Genomic DNA, 17272 nt, shown 5'->3' on the forward strand with positions numbered 1-17272 from the left:
CTTCTCTGGAACAGGCTCCTCATCCATGTGAATCAGAGTTCCTCCCTAACCAGGTTAAAGTGTAACTTGGACAATTTGATGGGGAACAGGAAATCTCCCAGGCTCCTGCTTGCAAATGTTTCATCTCCCAAGCCCCTGCTGACACCTATCAAGTGGTACCAGAACTTGTCAGAGATTTGGTAAGCATGGCTATTTTTTTTAACAAGAAATCTTTGTACATTTATGTAAATGAAAACAAACCATATTGACATCATAATTTTAGTTATAAACCTGATACTTCACAAACCATGTTGACATAATTTTATTTGCAAACTCCTCTTTTCTTGATATACTGGAAAATATTAGGGTTCAGCCAAACACCCTAATAATGGGCGATTTCAACTACCCCACCATTAATTGGGAAAACTACTCATGTACCAACTCCTTCGCTCAATGCTTTCTGAATTCATAGATTCCAATGCCCTGGATCAACTTCTCCACACCCCCACCAGGGGCAACAATATCCTAGACCTAGTTATTACCAACATGAGTGACCGGTGTTCCACACCTGAAATCAAATCCTTGTTGGTTAGATCTGACCATAAGCTAATCTTCCTAGATATCCGCATCCCGCCCCCACCCACCATTAAGGAAACCACAGTAAAAAATTTCTCCAAAGTCAACTTCATGCTTCTTAAGACAGAAGTGGTGAACTTCATGACACCTATGCAGGTGGACAATACAGTTACAACCGCTGAATCCTACACAAATGCACTCTATAAGCACTTACACGAGTGCATGGATCGTGCTATCCCAAACAGAACCAAAACGCTATCCTCCAAAAAAAGGAAGCCAATCTGGTAGTCCCCTGCCATAAACGAACTCTACAACAGAAGGAAGAAACTGTTAAAAAAGATTGTAAAATCCCATGAGTGGAGGAGCTGCCTGGTCAGCCTCAGTAAGAAGCTGAGATCCCTTATAAGATCCTCCAAAGCTAGCTATGAAAACAAAATCACCATTGATTCTAAGGGCAACCGCAAAGCATTCTATAACTATGTCAGGAATCTCAGTGGCAACACCCAGATCTGCTCTGAGTTACAGCACAACGGCACGAAAATACGAGAACCAGCTGATATTGCCAACATCCTGGCAGATAGGTTCAGTGCTAACTTTACCACCCTCTCTCCCCCTAAAGGGCCCATATCTGTACAGGAAGAATGCAGAGTCCCTGTAATCACATCTATGCAGGTAAAAGCTACACTCTCTAAAACCAAAAACACAGCATCCATGGGACCAGACAACATCCTAGGCTGCATTTTACATGAACTGGCTCCCCACCTAAGCTCCATGTTCAATCATAGTCTCATGTCAGGCTTTGTGTCCACTGAATGGCGCACAGCAACAGTTATCCCACTTCACAAAGGTGGGGGGGGGCACCACTGATCCTGGGAACTATCTCCCTATTAGCCTGACGAGGCTGGTCTGCAAGGCCATGGAACGTATCATCATGGAACTCATAAACAAAGACATTGGTAACCTCCAAACCCTAGACCCCACCCAGTTCTGGTTTGTGAAAGGCAGATCATGCCTTCTGAACCTGATCGACTTCTTTGAGGCAGTCACCAAAGCTGTAGACGAGGGTAAGGTGGTTCACACAGCCTATCTTGACCTCGCCAAGGCTTTTGACATCATCCATCATTCTGGAATTATAGCTAAACTCACTAAACTAGGTATAAATCCCTATGTCACAAGATGGTTTGCCAACTGGCTCACTGACAGAACCCACACTGTAAAGGTTGCACACTCCAAATATGATTTCAAACCAGTGATAAGTGGAGTACCACAGAGTTCAGTCCTGGGACCTCTCCTGTTTGCCTGTACTTCACAGAAGTAGATACCAAACACAGAAGACCTTTGGCTAACAAAGTTTGCAGATGACTGCAAAATAGGAGCCATAGTAGAGTCCCCAAATGATGTGGACATCCTATAGAAGGGCCTCACTCAGACAGATGCCTGGTGTCTGAGGCGTGGCCTCAAGCTCAATGCCAGAAAGTGCATTGTCATCCCCTTTGGTATAAACTATGTACCCATGAACTACCACATAAACGGCAGTCTACTTAACGCTGAATGTGTGATAAAAGACCTTAGGACCCAGGTGGACAGTAGTCTCTCCTTTGATAATCACATCGCCACAGTAGTCAGGAAATCCTTCTATGTGGCACACCTCATCACAAAAAGGTTCTCAACCAGGAAAAAAAGGGGTCATTGTTCCCCTCTACTTGGCACTCATTAGACCCGTTATAGAGTACAATGCCACTTTTGGAATGTACCTCACAAGACATCTGCAGCAGCTGGAAAGGCCACAGAAGTACCCCACAAAGAGGGTTACTGGCCTCAAACCGATGCCCTGCACTGACCATCTAAAAAATCTCCAGCTTTACTCTGTAGCATATCGCCTACTCCAAGGAGATCTCTGCTTAACATATAAAGCTATATTAAACCCAGAGCTGTTGGACATGCTACACCTTAAGAAATCCCAATCCCTCTGAGCTACATGCTCTAGGGACGTAAATCTTGTCACCACAATAAACAGGACATGCTGGAGGGATAGATTCCTGTCCCAGAGACTTCCTATACTCTGGAACAAGCTGCCCATCTATGTTAAGCAAAGTTCCTCATTAGCACTCTTCAAGAAAAATCTTGATGAGTGGATAGGAAATAGGAAATGCACCCCGGGGATCACTTCTGTGGCTCTGCTCAACAGGGGCACAGGAAATTAACTTTCCTGGGTGGCGTAAGCCAGGGAACCTTGTTGGCTAGGCTTACTTAGGCCGATAGCCTAGTACCTACCTATAAACTTATAATCTATCCCTTCATTGTCAGTCAAACATTACATAGCTCCTTCATATACTGCTTTCTTTTAAACCTTGTTGCTCCTCTGCATGTATTGTTCCCACAGTTCACATTTTTGTTTGTATGTAATTAGCTCCTACGCCTTTCTGAAGTTCTCAATTCCAGATGATTTTTCTCTGTTACTATATTCACTACTTCTAATAAAGTAGGTTTAAACTTTGATTTCCATTTTCTAGTAATTGCTTTTTTGGCAGCCACCATAATTAACACTCAGCAAGGCCTTAATATGTCTAGGTAATTCCGTTTCTGTGCCATAGCTCAAAAAAATAATTTCCTTAGTTATACCAATATGCTTACCTAGTATCTCTGACAGACCAGTCTGTAGGGAATCCTTAATCCATAAAGAAAAATGTAGAACTATGAAGCCAGACAAAGGAGGAGGGCTGGTTCTGATGTATATGCAGGACTATGAAATGCGTTTGTTTAACATGTTACAGGATTCTGAGAAATATGAATTGCTTTCTAAAAGTGAAGTAAATTTGGCTTATTCTAAAATTAATTACACTTTAATGGACAATTTATTACAAGGATTTATTAATGAGGAAGTCTACAATTACTTAAATGTTAATAAACCTAAGATACCAATAATTTTCGGGATCCCCAAGACACACAAAGGTCTTGAACCATTGAAATTTAGGCCTATAGTGTCAGGTAAAGGTGGTATTTTAGAGCCTATAGGAAAGTTTGTTGATTATATGCTTAAGAAATTTGCAACAACTTTGAAATACATATGTAAAGACTCCTGGGACCTTTTAAGGGGCATACAAGGAGATTTTTTTCATTCTGATTTATTAATGATAACAATCGATGTCGTGGACTTGTTTCCGAGTATTCCACATGAACAGGGCTTGAATTGGTTTAATGAAATATTAGTTAAAGAATCGGGTTTGTCGGCTAACACCATCAATTTACTTGTTGAATTCATGGAGATTATATTCGAAAATAATTTTATGTTTTTTAATGGAGAGATATGTAAACAAAAGAAGGGAGTAGCAATGGGTGCGCCATGCGCCTTCATGTATGCAAATATAGTGTTACACAGATGGGAACAAGAATTTATTCTTTCCACCAAATGGAAGGAGTATATAAAACACTATACTAGGTTTCTAGACGATACAAGTATTTTGTGGAGTGGTACTGAGGAACAATTTTTGGAATTTTTTGAATACATTAATTCCACCACTTCTTTTTTGTCTTTCACATATGCCAGCAGCAACGAAAAAATGAACTATTTGGATGTGACAGTTTTTAAAGATTGTTCCAATCAACAACTTGCTATATTCAACTGGACGTATAAGAGAATTTAAGTACCTTTATCTGCTTTTTTTTTTCAAAAAAATACAGTATTTAAATTGATTTTAACTGTGTGGAAGGAATATTTAGCTGAACTGGAAGTTTTCACTCTGCTCTTCAGTGTGGAAGAAATATTAGCTGAACAGGTAGTTAGTCAGTGTTTGCTGAATTTTGTTATTTGCTAGTAATTACAGGTGTGGGGGTAGTCACATTCTTTGATTTCCTGTCCTTGCCTATTTAAGTGGTACAGTGTGAAATATTTTCTGCTTAAAACCTCAGCTTTGGCCGGCTAACAACTTGCTATATTCAACTGGACGTATAAGAGAATTTAAGTACCTTTATCTGCTTTTTTCCCCCCAAAAAATACAGTATTTAAATTGATTTTAACTGTGTGGAAGGAATATTTAGCTGAACTGGAAGTTTTCACTCTGCTCTTCAGTGTGGAAGAAATATTAGCTGAACTGGTAGTTAGTCAGTGTTTGCTGAATTTTGTTATTTGCTAGTAATTACGGGTGTGGGGGTAGTCACATTCTTTGATTTCCTGTCCTTGCCTATTTAAGTGGTACAGTGTGAAATATTTTCTGCTTAAAAACCTCAGCTTTGGCCGGCTAACAACTTGCTATATTCAACTGGACATATAAGAGAATTTAAGTACCTTTATCTGCTTTTTTTTTTTTCAAAAAATACAGTATTTAAATTGATTTTAACTGTGTAGGAGGAATATTTAGCTGAACTGGAAGTTTTCACTCTGCTCTTCAGTTTGTCCCACCCACCCTCCCTGTTTTTGTTTTGGTTTTGGTTTTGGTGTTAATCTTAGTGGCCTTGCAGCTGCCCGCCCCTCTTGTAAATTTGTGTTTGGATACTCCTTCTGGGCCCATCTCATTTGCTCACTCAACTGAGTGCAGTGAGATCATATTCTGATTTCAGGCACTCCTACTGTGTACAAAGAGAGCATCTGGGAAACAGAAAAAAAAAATTAAGCTTGTTTCCTGCATTTCCTGTTAAGTGGTATAGACTATTTGTAGGCTTTTGAGCCCCCAAGCCCTTCTGTGTTGGAGGGAAGCCTTCTAGCTTAGTTTTTTTTCCCTATAACTAGCCAGTTTTCTAGTTTCAGCACTCAAATCTGTTTCTTTGATCTCAGCACTTGTTCAGAAAAAAAAAAAAAAAAAATTTAATCTGCTTTTACTGTACTTGTGTTTCTACCTACTTTTTTTACTTTTGCATCATCTTAAAAGTACTCAATTGTATTTATTACTGCCTGGTGTAACTCATTCTAAGCCTTCTGGTTTAACACTTGGGCTTCGGACCAGTTGTTTTGCACTGAGAGGGTTTGTGGTCTGCACTGTAGTGGCAGAACAGGTAGCTTAAATCCTTCTAGGTTGGGAACTGCTGATTGAGGGCTCAGTGTCTGTTATTCTAAAAGTGTATTAATTCTGGTTTAAGCACTTAGGCTTTCAGGCCAGTTATTTTACATTAAGAGGGTTCGTGGTCTGCACTCTTGTGGGAGGAGAGGCTGGACTCTGCCCTTCTGAGCTGGGAATTTCTGATTGAAGGCTTATAGTGCATGCATATCTGAACTGCTTCTTACTTGTTTGCTGTGGCATAGACTGGATTCGGGCCTGCTGGATCTAGCTTTGTTTGTGTAACATGAGCACTAATCCAGGCATTCTCTAAAGTATTCAATTGTATTTATTACTGCTTGGTAGTAACTTGATTAAAGTTTAGCTGTCATTCTAAGTCTTTTGGATTAAGCAATTGGGCTTCAGACCAGTTGTTTTACATTAGGAAGGTTTGTGGCATGCACTGTGGTGGCAGGACAGGTAGCTTTCATCCTTCTAAGTTGGGAACTGCTGATTGAGAGCCCAGTGTCTGTTATTCTTAAAGTGTATTAGTTCTGGTTTAGGCACTTGGGCTTCAGGCCAGTTATTTTACATTAAGAAGGTTTGTGGTCTGCACTCTTGTGGGAGAAGAGGCTGGACTCTGCCCTTCTGAGCTGGGAATTTCTGGTTAAAGGTTTATAGTGCCTGAATATTTGAACTGTATCTTACTGAAATTGGTACACCTTGTTTGCTGTAGCATAGACTAGATCCAGGCCTGCTGAATATAGCTTTGTTTATATGCTTGTTGTTTGTTTGCTTGTTATTTCCTGGAACGCTAATTCCACCTAATACGGCTTCTCAGCGCTTCTGTGGCTCACTAGTGATATCTGCATTGCTTACTGTACTTATTTCCTTGTTTCACTTGAAAGAAAGTTACTGTTTGTCGTTTTGCATTTAAGTTACCTGTAACACATTGCACTTAAGTTACCTGGCACTTGCTCACTAAAGCAATTATATAAGTCAGCACTAAAAATTAAAAGGACTACACCCTCACTCCCCACTGGCCCTGGTTTTCAATTATTAAGGAATTCCCAATATTATTCTAGCATGTCCAAAGGTCAGTTGTCAATCTCCTTTCCGGTCCAGCTGGTGAATCTGGGAATCTTGAGGCAATGTTACAACTGCCTCATGTACACAGACAACCCTCTCCTCCTCCCAACAAATTCCAACACATGTGAGAGATGCAACCATATAGCCAAACTGGAGGCTAAGCTCTCTCAACTCAGTACTGGCGTAACCAGTCAGGAGGAGAAGGAAACCATACTCACTACAATTCCAGTCTCACATAGACCTACTACGACAGCAAACCAAACACATAATCACACAAAAACATACTCGGAGGCTCTAAATAAAGATCTGCCGAAGCAGCAGAGACCTCCAAAGCAGACACCCAAGCAGCCGCTACCCCAAAACAAAACACGTGCAACACATATCTCACAAAGCCAGTGTGCCAAACAGTCACAGCCCTTAAGACTAAAGAACACACCTGATACACTTGTAATAGGTGACTCTATCGTCAGGCACACTGACGTCCCGCTCACCAGGCTGAACAAGGAGAGGGTCACGGTGAGCAGCCTGTCGGGTGCTAGGATCCGCCACATAACACAAGCACTCAGGTCACTCCAAGGCAAGTACAAATATGACTCAGTCATTGTCCATGCTGGTGTGAATGACGTGAGACGTACCTCCCTGGACTACATGAAAAGAGACATAAAGGAGCTCTCTGAGCATGTAGCCCAGGCCGGTATGACCCTGACCTTGAGTAGCATCTTACCCTCACCAAGAATGATGCCACAATATGAAGACAAGATGATCAATTTCAACAATTGGCTTAAGTACTGGTGTCATTCAAAGGGGATCCAATGCCTGTCAGCTTGGGATGATACGCTCGACAAGCCACGATGCTTCGCTAGGGACGGCTTGCACCTGTCACCCTGGGCTTTCGGATATTGGCAAAGGCTCTTGCTACCCCATAGTGCCTTTTTAGGCAAGGCTCAAAAGACAAACCCACCTCCATAGGTATCACAAGGGATAAGAAACTAAGAGTAATGCTACTCAACGCCAGAAGTCTAAACCTCAAGATGCACGCACTCGAAACTCTCCTTAGCATGGAGAACATCGATATCTGTGCAGTAACAGAAACCTGGTTCAGGGCTCCGAGAGCATCCCAGCACTACCAGGTTATACTTCATACCATGCTTTTCGGCCCCAAAACTTGGACCGAACCACAAAAGGAGGGGGAGTATCGATATTCATCAAAGATACCCACACCTCCAGGCTGGTGGCAAAGCACGAAGCATCAGAGACTATCCATGTGCAACTAACAGTGGGTAAAACTGCCTTCCAGTTTATAGCCTGCTACAGACCACCCTCCCAAACCCAGGAACCCCACTCGGCCTTCCTGAGAACACTGGAAAATATGAAGGTCTCTCCAAACACCATTATATTGGGCGACTTCAACTACCCAAACATAGACTGGGAGCATTACTCTAGCTCCAACACCCTAGCCCAAAGGTTCCTAGAATTTATAAACTCAAATGCTATGGAACAACTTGTTACCACTCCCACAAGAGGGGAAAACATACTGGACCTGATCATCACCAACATGGGGACTCTATGCTCCAGACCAGAAGTGTATCCCTCACTGGTAAGATCAGACCATAAACTAATCTCACTGGATATTCACATCCCGACCCCACCCCCTGCCCAGAAAACCACAGTGAAAAACTTCTCTAAAGCAAATTTTACACTCCTCAAAACTGAGGTGGAATCCTTCAAAGCCCCCGGGCCTGTGGAAAATACAGCCCAGACCGTAGAATCCTTTATAAACGCATTCTATGAACACCTTCAGGAATGCATGGATCATGCGATCCCAAATAAAACCAAGACCCAATCCTCCAAAGGCAGACGTCCTGTCTGGTGGACCCCAGCCATAAACAAACTATACAATAGAAGGAGGAAGCTACTAAATGATAAAGCAAAATCCCAAAAAGGGAAGGCATCACTGATCAGTATTAGCAAAAAAACTACGGGCACACACAAAATTGTCTAAGGCCAGCTTCGAGAGAAAAATTGCACAGGACACTAAGGATAATCACAAGGCTTTCTTTAGTTATGTTAGGAACCTGGGTGGTAATTCCCAGATATGCTCAGAATTAGTCCAAAATGACAAAAATACACGAACCCACAGACATTGCCAACATCCTAGCTGACAGGTTCAGCGCAAACTTCTCCCACAAAAGGGCAAATATCTATCCCAGCAGAGTGTTGCCCCTGACATCTCAGATGCTCAGGTAAGAGCCGCCCTCTCCAAAGCAAAAAACACAGCATCAATGGGACCAGATGGTGTCCCGGGCTGCGTCCTATATGAACTCAAAGAAGAGCTAAACCCAAACATAAAACTACTGTTCAATCTCAGCCTTACTACAGGATATGTGCCCAAAGAGTGGCGTACAGCAACAGTGGTCCCTCTCCATAAAGGTGGTGCCTCAACGGATCCTGGAAACTATCGGCCCATAAGCCTGACTAGCTTGGTCTGCAAAGCTATGGAAAGGATCATCATGGACCTCATAAATAAAGATATTGGGGACCTACAAACACTGGATCCTACCCAGTTCGGCTTTGTTAAGGGCAGATCCTGCCTCTTAAACCTGGTTGATTTCTTTGAAACAGTCACCAAGGCCATTGACGAGGGGGAAGGTGGTCCACACAGCCTACCTGGACCTCGCAAAAGCCTTCGATACAATACCCCACTCGGGCATTATAGATAAGCTCACCAGCTTAAATATAAACCCTATGTCACTAGATGGATTGCAAACTGGCTCAAGGACAGAACCTACATGGTTAGAATTGCTGGAGCCATGTCAGACTCAAACCAGTTACAAGTGGTGTCCCACAAGGCTCAGTCCTGGGACCTCTCTTGTTCGGTATATATTTCTCGGAGGTACAGGCCAACACGGAAGGACTGTGGCTGACCAAGTTCGCAGATGACTGCAAACTGGGTGCCATAATCGACTCTCCAGCCGACACAAGCATCCTCCAAAAGGGCCTCATAGAAACAGACAACTGGTGCCAGTGCCATGGCCTCAAGCTAAATGCCAAAAGTGTATAGTCATCCCCTTTGGCAAAAACAAAGTGCCCACAAATTACCACATAGGTGGAAATCCATTAAGTACAGAAGAAGTAATTAGGGACCTGGGGACCCAAGTTGATAGCAATCTCTCATTTGACAACCACGTGGACAAAGTGGTTAGAAAAACATTTTATATAGCCCACCTAATCATGAAGGGATTCACATCTAGATCAGGGAGGTCATCGTGCCTCTTTACTCATCCCTCATCAGGCCCATAATTGAGTACAATGCCCCTTTTGGGATGTACCTTACCAGACACCTGCAGCAACTGGAAAGACCCCAAAAGTACCTCACCAAGAGGATCAAAGGGCTCAAACAGATGCCATATGCTGTCCGGTTAAAGAAACTCCAGCTCTACTCAGTGGCATACCGCCTGTTCAGAGGCGATCTGTGCCTGACGTATAAAGCCATGTCCAACCCGGAATTAATGGACATGCTGCACCTCAGAAAATCCAAATCCCATCGAGCTACGCGCTCGAGAGACTTGAACCTCAGCACTGAAATAAATAGGACATGCTGGAGGGACAGATTCATAACCCAGAGGCTCCCTTCACTCTGGAATAAAATCCCAGTCCAGGTTAGGCAGAGTCCCTCATTGACTCTCTTCAAGAGGAATCTTGATGAGTGGATGGGAGATCGTAGGTTTACCCCGGGTATCACTTCTGTGTCACTGTTAGATAGAGGCACAGTATACTAACCTCGAAAAAGGGCATAGCAAAATAAATTTAAAATGGGTGGCGAAAGCCAAACACATTCTGGCTAGGCTTATAAATGCCCTAGGGCAGATAGCCTAGTATAAACCTATGAACCTATGAACCTAATAACAGGTTTACATCTAAATTGTATAGGAAACCTACTTTTTCCAACACATACCTCCATTTTACAAGTGGCCATCCATTTTATCAGAAAAAGGCATAATTAAGGGTCAAATGATAAGGGCATCAAGAATGTCCAGTACTTTAGAATATTTTTTGGAAGAGTTGACACTATTAAAAAATATGTTTTTAGAAAGAGGTTATCCTGAAGCTTTGATAGACAATATGAGTAAAGAAGTTTTGGACCACAGGGAGGACAAGTATCCCCCTTTATTAGGTTTGGGTCAGACCCAGGAACCAAAACCCAGCCAAACACACAACACTGGTTTATCTAACAACTATATACACACTTTTTCAAATAATTCTCAACAAATTGAAGAAGTGATTTCCAAGTTTTGGCCGGTTTTAACAGGACATGAAGAGTTAAAAAAAACATATTTCAAAATACCCTAGATTTACTAGACGTAGGGACACTAATATGAAAGACTTATTTGAGAAGTTTCAACCCCAAGGGAGAATCAATAATGGTAAAAATTTGAAAAAAGGCACTTACAAATGTGGAATGTGCAAACAGTGCACATCCATTTCAAACAGAAGCTCTTTATATATCCCCTCAAGGAACTTTCATTTTCAAGCGAACATTTACACGAATTGTGCAACACAAGGAATAGTATACCTGGGTTATTGCACAAAATGTTTTAGTTTTTATGTTGGTAAAACAGAGAGATCTCCAAGAAAGAGAATTTATGAGCATTTGTACGAGGTTTCTAGAAAAAAAGAAACCAATGCTTTTTACAAACATTCCATTACATGCCCAGAAATGCATATAAATTTTATAGTATTAGAACAAGTACAAATGGATGGCAGAGGGGGTGATTGGGAAACACGTTTAGAATATAAGGAACTTCTGTGGCAGCTTAAATTAGATGCTGCTACTAGTCCAGGTTTGAATGACAATATTAATATAAAAAGTGTTTTAAAATTAAGAATGGCTAGATTGTGAACATATAAGAAAGGCGGATGTATTGTGTATAGAAACAGTTTATCAATTGATTTGGTTTTTTAAGCATACCATTTGTTTATATATATATTAATACACTATTTATTTGTAAATATTTTATATTAGTATTTAATAAGTATTTCAGTGAATATTTTTAAAAATATATTTTTAAAAATATTTACATATAAAAAATATTTATTTATTTATATATTCATTGTGTACATATTTGATTAAGTAGATATTTGTGGTATACAATCAAGTAGTAGAGTGAAAGATACACAGTGGAATGAATTTTATTATGATATAAGATTATATATTATTATTGTACACTTCATATTTCTTTTTCTGAACATCAATGTAATGTATAGTAATGTTATAATGTACAAATGAGTGTAGCCAGGTCAATATGACAGATCAAACAAGAATAACAACGATTTTTTGATTTGGTATTTGAAAAGGTATAACTTTAAACCTTAATTATTACCTGTTGTCACATGGTCGAAGGTGAGCCCTATATTAATAGCCCTTTTAGTTAACACTTCATCTTGATAAAGCTTGGTATCTGAACCAAGTGAAAGCGCTTGATCTCAATTGTTTTTTCTGGTTTTAACAAAAGTTTTTTGCTGAAAGTGAAGTTTTTAACGTTGGGTTTAACAAGGCAAGAACAATAAAGTCTTTTGCACTTCATCCCACGGTCTGGTTCTTCTAACAGTGGAATTACTGCTTTAATCCTTAAAGTCTGCCAACTCATTAAACTCCCAGAAAATATGTTCCCAGTTACCTCCCATCATACCTCCAACATTTGCTGTTGACATGATGAAAAATTCTTTGGAGTCTACTTTGTGTATAAAAATACCTATGTAAACACTTCCAAGCAAAGCTATTTAATCTTCTAGACTTTGTTATATGTTTGGCAGACATACTTGTATCCCCTCATTGTTTCATTGTGAATTGCTCATCCTGTGTCTCTTCCCAATCCTTTCTAAACTCCTCTGGTTGTTATAGTCCTCATGCAATATTTTGTATGCTCTACTAATTATTCATTTTCAACAGCAGCTTCTGTTCTAGATTTTGCTAAAAACTCAATCAGTGCTGGTCTTTTGCTTAGGGTCCCCCAATTTATTTCTCTTTGCCTACACTCGATCCTTGATAGGGAAGGTGGTCTCTAGCCTACAGTTGCTCCCAGTACCTTAGATCTTTTGCCAGTTTTCTCCAATGTATTCCAGCCCCCCCCCCCATGCTTATTGTCTGTATCCCTAATTGCAGTCATTCTTATCAGCGGAATCTCCTTTCTTCGTTCCCGTGTTGGCTTGGTTCTTAGAATACTTTCTGCTAATTTATGAATATAATGTTTGGTATAGTTATTGTTATTCTCTTTAAGGATCTGCATCCAGAATCCCAGTCTCTCCTTGTTTCTCGAGCTTCCCCCATGTTCTGTCATCATCCCTTTCCACTTTGAATTATAGGTTTCTGCTTGTGCTATGTATAGGAGCCTTAACTATGTAGCTGTGAAATACCCTTTCAAATTGGGTAATCTCATACTACCTTGTTCAATTGAAGGAATCAACTTACCCCACTTAACTCCTGCTGTCTTCCCCTCCCAGATAAAATCCTTTAGCTCTTTTTTAATTACTGTCCACTATGTCTATTCTGGTTGATAAAAATATGCTTGACCTCTGTATAAAACTAAAGGGAATAAAAACATTTTAACAGCTTGTGTTGTGTCCATATAACAGGGCTTCCAATTTCTCAGTTTTTGTGTTATCTTTTGTTAAGTCTCTTCCCACATATTCTTGCTGCCACACCAGAATCCTTTTAAACCATACAAGTGCTTCATTTCATCATGTACTCATAAATATGGATATTGCTGAACCAGTTTGTGTGTGGGTACATAATTTATTGCTGTTGCCTTTGTTTTAGCTTCATTAATTTTGTTTCCTAAAAAGATTTGAAACTGCCTCAAAATGTTCTACAATACAGAAGTGTCTTTTTCTGATTTCATCAGGTGTAAAATGTCAACATCTGCAATAGAGCCAGCTAGCTTTTCTTGACTACTATACCAATTATATCCTTGAATTTCTGAGTCTCTAATTCTCTTTGCCAGTGGTTCTGAATATTGTGCAAATAACAAAGGGGAGGGAGGACACCTCTGCCTGGTTCCTCTGCTCAAACGGAAATTATCTGAGAGGAACCCAACCACTTTAATTTTCGCCTCCAATCCCTCCATATAGTCTCCTGATCAACATCATAGTTTTATCGGGGAATGCACATGCTTCCATTGCCGTGCTCATAAACTCCCAGTTTACTCTGTCAATTTTTTTCTGTGCATCAAGACCCACCAACAACAGTGATATTTTCTTACATTCATCTTCCCTCTGGATCTTCTGTGTTCTGTTAATGTTGTTAACTGTATACCTCTTTTCCACAAAACCACATTGATTCATGTCTATCAGTTTTGGCATCACCTTTGCCATTATCTGCATAAACACTTTATAATCATGGTTTAGGATTGAAATGAGCCTGTATGAAGCTGGATCTGATGGGTCTTTACCCTCTAGGTATTACAGCCACTACTGCTTTCTTCCAGGATGTTGGTACTTCTCCTCTTAAAATACCATTAAACAAAACATTCCAGGTCTTTTATCAGTTTTTTCCCTTCCTAGCTTTCAAACTTCCACATGAATACCGTCTGTTCCTGGGGACTTTCCTGTGGATTAGTTATACATCACCAGTTTTCTCACATCTCCTCCTATCCTAACTGGTAGTAATTGAGCCTTATGTACCCCTAACCTTGGGAAATTTAATTCTTCCATAAACATTTCCATTTGTACCTTTTTTGATCTCCGTATTTCTCTGCTTTCTACACATTTTCATAATATTTCGGAAATATTTCTAGTACCTGTACAGGCTCTCGTTATAGGCTCCCTAATCTTGGTGACAACCCTTTCTACTTTTTGTTGCTGTAGATGCTGTGCTAAACGTTTGTGCTCTAGCGTTATCAAAAAACAGTTGCTTAACAGCAGTCTTTCTAAACTCATGCATGTTATTGAGGTGATCCTTTGTTTTCTGCTTAGCATTCTGCAATTATTCCTCCTCTTGTTCTGTGAGATTCCCATTTTTCTGTAATACTTTAACATTTGTCAGTCCCTCTAAATAATTCTTACTTCTCAACCATATCACTTTCTCAGTTTTATTTCCACCCTATTTTAAGTTTCACTTTAATTTTATCCTACTCTCTAGCTATATTTTCAGAAGAAATTTCTATCTTCTGTAATAACTCCCAAATTATTTCCACTACCCATTCTTGAACCTGTTGAAAAGAGAAGAGTTTAATGTTCAGTTCTTTCCAAATGTGTCTCCTGTAGTATAGCTATTTGCACTCTTCTGTTAATGTCAAATGTTTGCCTCCGCTCCACACAAACATGCATGTTGATATGTAGATGTTCTTCATCTCACATTGCTGCAGTCCTTACATATGGGTAGTCCGCTGTCCTCGGTCGGCCCGAATACCAAAGTATTAGGCTGACGTCGGTCAAGGCGCTTAAAACTGACATCAGGACGTCAGGGTACAAAAGCGCATGACCGACGTCATTTCCTCAGTCTTTTTTGCCGCATGGTCCGATGCAGAAGCAGCATTGCAAGTGCCGTTCGGCGTTCTGAAATTTTTCGAATTCGGAGTTTCAGACCGAATCCAAGTTGGCTAAGTACCCCGTTGGGGATTATTTTGGTTTTTTCTTGCCTCAGTGTTTTACCGGATGTCAGAAAAAGTGAATAACTGTATTTCTTGTGGGAAACAGATACCGCATAGGGATTATCATTCTTTGTGTATTCCTTGTTTGGGGCCTGAGCACGACGTTGTTGGGTGTCGCTTTTGTGCTAGGTTCAATAAACGCACTATTAAGCGAAAGTTAGATTGTGCTAGGCTGGTCTTTGGGAAGCGGTGCAATTATAATATGCCGTCGGATTCTCCGGCCGCTTCTCTGAAGAAGAGCAAAAACCAAGCAGATAAACCCACGCAAGATGAGTCGGCTGTTCCGGACGCCGGTTCTTTAGAGGCTTCAGTGGAACCGGTGGTTCCGGCGGAGACTTCTCTGGAGTCTCAGGGGGAGACTTTGATTTTGCAGGAGGTAGTCTCTCAGGAGGCAGGTCAGGCTGAAGGGGCTTCTCTAGTTACTGTACTCCCTCCCTTCCTAGGGTGGTTAGGCCTTCTCCTTCGGTTTCCAAGGCTTCTCCCAGAGGCAGGCCAGTTTTAGCTCCTGTTGGGGTCACTCCTAGTTCAGCAGGGTCTGTGCCTAAGAAGCACATGCTTAAAATGGCAGAAGATTTGATTACTCTGATTAGAGGTTCTATGCCCCCTCCTGATAAGAGGCCTAGGGTGGAACCAGAGTTGGGAAGTTTTGAACAGGCTTCGGATGTTTCAGAGTCTTCGGCTGAAGACTTGCAGGAGTACTCTCCTTATTCTGATTCTGATGCAGATGATTCCACTCCTTCTGCTTCTCCTCAAGAGGATTTTTCTTTTTCAGAGACACTTCATTCTATGAGGGAACATTTTAAGTGGGAAGGTCAGGACTTCTCTGATTCTAGGAAAAGGCTTAGGGAGTTTTTACTATTACCCCAGCATAGGCCTTTGGCTATACCCCCTGTTCTGGATGTTGTGGAAGATGTGTTTGCAGAGGCTTCACTTAATCCTGATTCTCTGCCGCCTGCTCCTGTTAAGCCGGATAGGTATTACAGGGTGCCTGAGGCTCACAAATATCTTTTTAAGAGTCCTAGGGCGGACCCAGAAACTATTAGTCAGGGACCTAAGGGTGTTAAGGCCTCTATTGTAAAAAATCCGGTTCCTCTAGATAAAGAAGCCAGAGCTTTGGATAGATGGGGAAAGAAGGTCTATACATCTTCTACCTTAGCTATGAGGGCTCTGAATTGCCAGTTTCATATGTTGAAATATCAAAACTTTCTTCTTTCTCAATTGAAGTCTAAGGTGGATGCTCTGGCGGAAGGCATTGAGTGTAAAGAATTGCAAGATTTGGTGCATGTATCTGAACAGGTGGGCAAGCATTCATTACAGTGTGGTTTTGATGCTGTGCAGGCCTCGTCTAGGGTGGCTGCCACTGGCTCAGTTCTTCGCAGGCACGCCTGGTTGAAGGATCAGAATTTATCTGACCATGTTAAGACAAGGATTTTGGATGCTCCTTTGCAGTCTGATGTGTTGTTTGGTTCACCTGTGGAGTCAGTCTTGAAGAAAATGGAAGACAAGGCTAAGTCTATGCAGACTGTTAAAGATTTTTTGCAAGTTCAGCCTCCAAGTTTAGTAGGAATTGGCCTGCTAAGGGGTGGACGTATCCTTCTTATGATTCTCAGTCTAGGGGTAGATCTAGACGTGGTAGGGGCAGAGCTCAGAGTTCTTTCAGGCCTAGAACAGGGAGTTCCCCTGCACAATCTTCGGTGAGGGCAGGGGCCAGTCCTTTCGTAAACAGGCCCAATGACCTACTTTTTCAGCTGCCAGATCCTTCTTGCCTGGCAGCACCTTTGGGAGGAAGGTTAGCACTCTTCAAGGAAAATTGGATGCTGGTTACCCAAGACAAATGGGTATTGGATATCATACACCAGGGTTACAAGTTTTATTTCCATACCTTGCCTCATTTCAAAGGCATGCCGGACGTTCCTCCTCAGCAAAGACTAGAGGCTCGCAAACAAATTTCTCTACTACTTCAAATAGGGGCCATACAACCGGTTCCTCTGCCAGAAGTGGGCCTAGGAT

General features: G+C 41.3%; 1 protein-coding gene across 1 annotated transcript in view; it reads left to right on the forward strand.

The window, feature by feature from the left end:
• The window catches only part of PPP1R13B (protein phosphatase 1 regulatory subunit 13B), a 2314431-nt gene that overhangs the window by 43834 nt on the left and 2253325 nt on the right, over positions 1–17272 (forward strand). The gene's annotated exons all lie outside the window — the stretch shown is intronic.

The sequence above is a fragment of the Protopterus annectens genome, chromosome 6.part0 (assembly GCF_019279795.1).
Source record: "Protopterus annectens isolate FY-2018-M chromosome 6.part0, PAN1.0, whole genome shotgun sequence".
In the NCBI taxonomy this organism is placed as follows: domain Eukaryota; kingdom Metazoa; phylum Chordata; order Ceratodontiformes; family Protopteridae; genus Protopterus; species Protopterus annectens.